Here is a 7,430-nt window from a genome sequence, read left to right as displayed (position 1 = left end):
ACCAGTAAAAGTACAGGCGAGGCCTTAGAAATAAATAGTTGTTAAACTGTATAAGAAATCTTCAAAGTTCCACATATAGATAAGTGTATATCTAGTCAACAGCAATTTTTATAAAAATCTCAAAATTAGCTGTAATCACTGTCAAATAAGAGGAAAACTGAATCAACAAGTTCTCTAAGAATGAACTCGGAACCCGGAGCTAAAAGTCACGGCACATTAAGACAAGTTCAAGGCTACATCAAGGAACACATGAAGCAAGAAGAACTCAAACAGAGGAAGATAGATGCAACAAGGATTCCAAACAAGCATATGCAATTAAGATCAAACAAGAATGCATATGAATAGAGGAATAAAGTCGAAGAATCAAACTACTTTTCAAGAGGATTAGCAAACAAGAACTTCAAGTTAGGATATGAAAGAACAGGTCGACTCGAACAAAATTCAAGACACACCACTGAATAGCCCCGAGAAATATTTTCTAACGTCCCCAAAACCCGCGATTCGCTTTACTCAAAACTCGCATATCATCTATGACAACCCATTAGTGCTCTCATATACACAATTCACTAGTATTAAGCCGGCCAAACTTAATATCAGGAATCATGCAACGCAAGACTAACGGCGTTATTCAATAGATCGTCATGTGCATAAAGCTCTAATTCTTGTCATTCGACGAGACCTATTACATGACAAATACTTAGAGTATGCAACTGAAGCATAGTCAGTCCATTCCTCAGGCTCCACAGAAAGAACTGCTCTGATACCATAATGTAATACCCTAACTACCAAAGCTCACGCTTCCGGCTGCGCAACTCTGATAGCTCGGATATTACGACGACACTTATACTATTTAATACTAAAATATGAGCCTGTTTGAAACTTTAAACCGCAATACCGCTCCCAAAAATATTTTTGATATACAACGTACATCCATACAACTTACAGAAACTAATAAAGAGTACATACATATATATATATATATATATATTTACAAGCATAATCCAATACAATTTCCTATCCCTCTTACAGAATATCTCAAGATAAAGGCGAGGGTACAAAGAATAATAATCTAAAGCAATACAGAGCATTTCAACAACAACTAAATAAACTCTTCGTGACTTCTGCGCCATATCCTGAAAGGGGAAAATGTAGGGGGGTGAGAACATCATCCTCGAAAGGGTTCTCAGTAGAGGGTTTTTGGGAATTACTGTAATAGGATACGTGAAGATAACCGCATCAGTGATTAATGACCGTCTTATGCCTCTTTTCAAAAACAACCGTTTACAATAAAAGAAAAATCTGAAATCTTTTCTGAAAGAAGAACAGTTCAATTCTCAAAAACTCAAAAGCCTTTCAAAACGGTTTATCTATGCTAACCAAAAATATCCTTTCATATTTTATTCCAAACCAGAAACACAAAACCGAAATCAACCATCGGTTCAACTCATTCCAACCACGGCTCTAGGCCCAAACAATCCAACCATCAACCAATCACCACAATCCAACAGAGTCCCAGTAGCAAACACAAATAGGAAGATGCAAGCACAAACAAACAGTTATTGCAAGTAGAACAATTAGCAATTAATCACATAGGCAAACCAAGTATAATATACACACCCAAACAATGTCACATAGATGCATATGATGTATGCCTGTCCCTAGTGGCTGATGATATCATCTGTCGGTTACCAAGCCAACCCGACGTGTCCGGTAGCTAACCCGGACACAGTCTCTCTGTTGCGCTTTATTATCATTAGAGGGTATCTGCGCCCTGTCGCTATTAGAGGGTATTTGCGCCCTGTCGCCATTAGAGGGTATCTGCGCCCTGTTGCCATTAGAGGGTATTTGCGCCCTGTCGCCATTAGAGGGTATCGGTGCCCTGTCACCCTTACAACCAGAGAGAAAACACAAGCATACTTGCATACAACATTCATCTCAGCCATCCGGCTTAAATTCACAATTCATTCGATTGCATACATGCATTTGTACTCAACCATGGATCACCATCCATCTCAGCCATCCGGCTCACGGTTCAATCCAGAATCAGCCAATATTGATAATCACACACAGCCATTCTGGCTCACGGTTCAATCCAGAACCAGTCAATATTCATAATCATACATAGCCATTCCGGCTCATAATAAAACAGCACCTCCACCATTCAACATCATCAAATTCATAAAACCGGCATTTAAGCCATAAATCACTTTTCTCAAGCCATTTCACTTTGAAATCAAATTTCAACTCTTTTTAGCCTTAGCTTTAAAGATCTCATTTCTCTAATCATCTCAGGCTCATAAGCCAAATTTACTCAAAGTGAGTTCCCTTTTTAAAACAAAGCCACTCTCGGCATCCTTTTTCCAAAACTTCCAAGACCATGGCAAGTTAAGGATTTATTTCAAAGTATTCAAAATCTCCCATCCAACAATGGAATTTTATAACAAAAGTCCTCGGCAGAGTCCCAAGTCTTTAGGGAAGGTCAACTTATATCAATTCCTTAAAATTCATTGAAACTCTTAAAATCATAGATTCTCGGTTCAAGTAAATAAAACTGAATTTATTATGAAACCGATCATACAAAATTACAAGTTCCAACCCGGTCCAAAAATCAACTCATTTGAAACGGAACCGGTTCATTTGAATCAAATCACCTTCAGGTTTCTTTTTGGAATCCATTTTTCTAACTTTTCCAAAATGCCTCAAATTTAATTACTCAATCAAAAGTCTCGATTCCTTTGAAATCACTAAAAGCTCCCTTGTTATATTGAAAGCAATATTAGAGCATCATTCTTTCCTTCAGTGATTCAAACGGTAAAAATAGTTCATTTCTAAATAAGTCGAACTCAAGGCATAAAGTTTACTAAATAAATTAAGCTTGAAAACATAAATGTTCTCTTAATAAATCAAATAATACAACTTCTCAAATCCAATCCTTTTTAAATAACTTTTTAAACAAGACTAGGATTTTGTAGAAATTTCGGCAGCACCTCCCCTAAAACTTGGACTTTTGCCACCCGGTTCGGGTCCCAACTAAACCGTTCCTCATTCCTTTTCAACAGCTCAAAACCAGAAATCAATTCAAAGCAAGCTAAATCCAACAATTGCCTCAGTGGCGTATCTCAAGGAAACCATTTCAAAATTCAACTCAATATCAACCGATTTAACTCATTTCCAAAGCTTTAAAGAATCAGTTCAGCAATAAATCATTTGTCCAAAACCAAGTCAATTAAAGTAAACCAGGCTGAATTCAAGAGTACATTCTATTTTTCACATTCCCAAGAAAATTAACTCAAATCAATCCTCAACGGATTAAACTCGATTTCAAAGCTTTAAAGAATCAACTTCAAAACATTACATTTCACAAGCCGCACAACAATTCAGCCAAATCAACATCCATAATCATTCGAGTCAATCAAATAATACATAAGGCAGATACAATCATCAAATCCACAATATCTCACATCAGTATCCATATGTAATAATTCCAATACATAAAACACAGTTTTTGGAAAGCGCCCCTACCTCAAAACGCAAAACCATAGCCCAAATGCCTCATCAAGTCCTTTCCGCCTCAAACCGAACTGACGGAAACTAAAGCCTCAGCTCCCAGCCACTTTTGCAATAACCATAGCAACACTAATCGCAACATATAATAATCAGGACTCGATCCCACGTTACCAAGACTCATTCATTAACCAAACACAACAGAATACTAACGCGAGATTATTCGAAACATAATTTCTTACCGAAATAATACAATAAGGCAGCTGCGATTCCGAACCGACCCCGGCAACAGCTCCGGCGGCGGCCAGAAGCTTCGATGGATCAACTATAAAAACCGCGCAACATTAAAACCTTCTCGAAATCCAAAAAGGCAGAAACTTCAAATAAAACCCTTACCGGCCACTTTTTCCGGCGACGGCAGAAGTAGTCAGAAGCTCCGGCGGTGGAACTTGGTCGCGATAGTGGCGTTTCCCAGCGCCAGGGCATGGTGGCACGACTGATTTCTCCCCCGGGAATGGCTATGACAGAACCATCTTCTCCCCCTTCCGTTCACAATCCCAGCGGCAGCCACAGTGGTGGTTCTGGGCAGCTCCGGCGACAGTGGGCTCCGGCAACTCGCAGAACTCCGAGGCAGAGACAGACAGCAACTCCGGCGGCGCCAAGCTCTTTCTCGGCGAACCGAAGCAGCAGACTAGGGGGGTTTCATCTCGCTTCTTCGCTGCTGGCAAGGACAATGACTACCCAGCTCCGGCGACGGCGCGCTCGCGGTAGCAGCGGCGGTATGCAGGTGCGACGGCGGCGCCCAAGGTAGCTCCCCTCTCTCTTCACTGCGAGCTCCCTCTTTGCGTGACGCCTCTCTCTCTAGTCGCGACATGAACGGCGGCAGCAAGGAGGGTTCGACGGACCCGAGCAGCGCGGCGGCAGCAAGCTAGGCGGCTTCTTCCTCCCCTGCGCGCGCTCTCTCCCTTCTTGGTCTGTCTCTTTCTTCTCCTCTGGCTTCGCGCTCGCCGGCAGCGCCGCTGGGGATCACAAAAACAGCGGCGGCGGTGAGGAAGTAAGCGCGGGGCAGCAGCGACGACTGGGTAGTGGTCACGGCGCAGCCCTTCCCTCTCTGCCAGATCTCGCTTCTCAAGCTCCCTCCCCCATGATTTTCTGTTTCTGTTTCCTTTGTTGGGTTGCAGGTTTGCTGAAGGGAAGAAGAAAGGGTGGCGGCTGCTATGCTGGGAAATTAGGGTTTCATCATTTTGAAAACTAGGGTTTGTGTTAGGCTAGGGGTAGTTTAGTAATTTCAAATAAAAGTAGGGAATAATATAGTAATTGAAACTCAATTAAATTCAACACTAATTATATATAGAAAATACTATTTGTTCATCACTTTCACAAATTATTTTCAATAAAATGTCCAAATCAAATAATTATAAATAGTATAATTAATTTCTCTATTTTCCAAAATAGCTGTATTAATATTTAAAATATTATTTATCCAAACCAAATCATATAAAATACTTATTATTTTATAACTATCAACTTTATAATTCAAATATAGAAAATAATCCAATAATTATAAAATTGGATAATAATCATAACTCGACTCAAATTCGATAAATCAAAACTTGCCTTAATTATCTTTAATAAAATAGTTTCTGAAATTAAGGCTATAAATAACCATAGGATTTGAGACTTGATCATAATAAGACTTTTCAAAGGTTCTGGGTCTTACAGGCCTCAAACGAATAAGTGCCGCGGCATGTAAAATAGCATGCCCCCAAACCGAGGTTGGGAGATTTGTTCTCATAAGCAAGGGTCTAGCAATTAATTGGAGGCGTTTAATAAGTGATTCTGCTAACCTATTTTGTGTGTGAACATAAGCTACTGGATGTTCAACACTTATTCCATTAGCCATACAATAAGCATCAAAGGCTTGGGAAGTAAATTCATCAGCATTATCAAGACGAATTACTTTGATTGGATTTTCTGGAAATTGTGCTTTTAATCAAATAATTTGAGTCAGTAATCTCGCAAACGCCAGGTTACGAGAAGATAATAAGCACACATGTGACCATCTTGAAGATGCGTCTATTAGGACCATAAAATATCTAAAAGATCCACAAGGTGGATGAATAGGTCCACATATATTATCTTGAATGCTTTCTAGGAATTCAGGAGACTCAAATCCAATCTTTACTGGTGATGGCCTTAAAATTAACTTCCCTTGAGAACATGCAGCACAACAAAATTCACTAGTTTTAAGAATCTTCTGGTTCTTTAGTGAATGTCCATGGGAGTTTTCAATAATTCTCCTCATCATGGTTGTTCCCGGATGACCCAATCGATCGTGCCAAGTTATAAATTCATTTAGGCTAGTAATCTTCTGGTTTACAATGGCATGTGATTCAATTGCACTAATCTTGGTATAATACAACCCAGATGAAAGTGAGAGTAATTTTTCTAATATAACCTTTTTATTTGAATCATGAGTTGTGATACATAAGTACTCATGATTTTCCTCATTCATTGTTTCATTATGATATCCATTTCGGCGAATATCTTTCAAACTCAACAAGTTCCTCAGAGACTTAGTAGATAATAGTGCATTGTTTATTATAAATTTTGTTCCTCCAGAAAACAAAATTATAGCTCTTTCGGAGCCTTCTATCACATTGCCTGAGCCAATAATAGTATTAACACATTCTTCTTTTGGCACCAGATGGGTAAAATATATATCACTTTTGAGAATAGTGTGCAAACTTGCAATATCCGCAAGGCATACATCTTCATTATATATCCTTGCCATTTTCTTCAAAGACAAATAATAATAACATGAGTAGTATGCATAGTTAAATTGAATACTTGATCGAAATTATTTTTCTAAGAAATACTGTACATAAAAATAATGTCATATACTAAAATTTTATTTTAAAACATGACACATTTAATGATTTCAAAGCATAACCATTAATATTTCCTTATTTATATACATCATATTTAAAACTTAAATACATAGAAAATAAAACTTAACAATAAGGTCTTTACATTATTTATTTACATGGATACTTAACAATCTCACATATTAAACTATTCCATCATTGATAATATTTCCTTCAAGATCTTCAAAGAAATCAGATACATCATAATGAGTGGTGAAATTTTCAGCATCATTTGAAACAAATTTTTTTTCTTTCGTTTGTCATCCTTTTTCAAAGATGCCTGGTAAAGATCGACTAGGTGCCTTGGGGTACGACAAGTATGTGACCAATGGCCCTTTCCACTACAACGGAAACACTTATCCTCTGTTGATTTATTTTGCCCAGAATTTCTTTCTTTATCCCACTTCTGGTGAGATCCTCTCTTGTGAGATCCTCTCTTGTGAACATAATTCCTTTTCCTTCCATAATTTTTCTTGTTACTAAAATCTTGCCATTTACCTCTTCTGGGATAATTTGCCACATTTACTTCAGGAAATGGGGCGGCACCAGCTGTGCGCGCTTCATGATTCTTTAAAAGCAACTCATTGTTGCGTTCAGCAACAAGAAGGCAAGAAATCAACTCAGAATATTTTTTAAACCCTTTTTCTTGATACTGCTACTGCAGGAGCACATTCAAGGCATAGAAGGTTGAGAAAGTTTTCTCCAACATATCATGATCAGTTATCTTTTCCCCACATAATTTTATTTGTGAGGTGATTTGAAACATTGCAGATTCATTTATGGAATTAAAATCCTGCAGACGCAAGTGCGTCCACTCATATCGGGCTTGAGGAAATATCATCGTTTTTTAATGATTATACCTTTCTTCAAGGTCTTTCCAAAGATCTGCAGGATCTTTTAATGTGAGATATTCATTTTTCAATCATTCGTCAAGATGACGACGAAGAAAAATCATGGCTTTGGCTTTATCCTTCTGGGATGCATTATTTTCAGCCTTAA

This window comes from Arachis hypogaea, chromosome 13 (genome assembly GCF_003086295.3).
Source record: "Arachis hypogaea cultivar Tifrunner chromosome 13, arahy.Tifrunner.gnm2.J5K5, whole genome shotgun sequence".
Classification (NCBI taxonomy): Eukaryota; Viridiplantae; Streptophyta; class Magnoliopsida; order Fabales; family Fabaceae; genus Arachis; species Arachis hypogaea.
Note: the sequence above shows the minus strand (reverse complement) of the source record.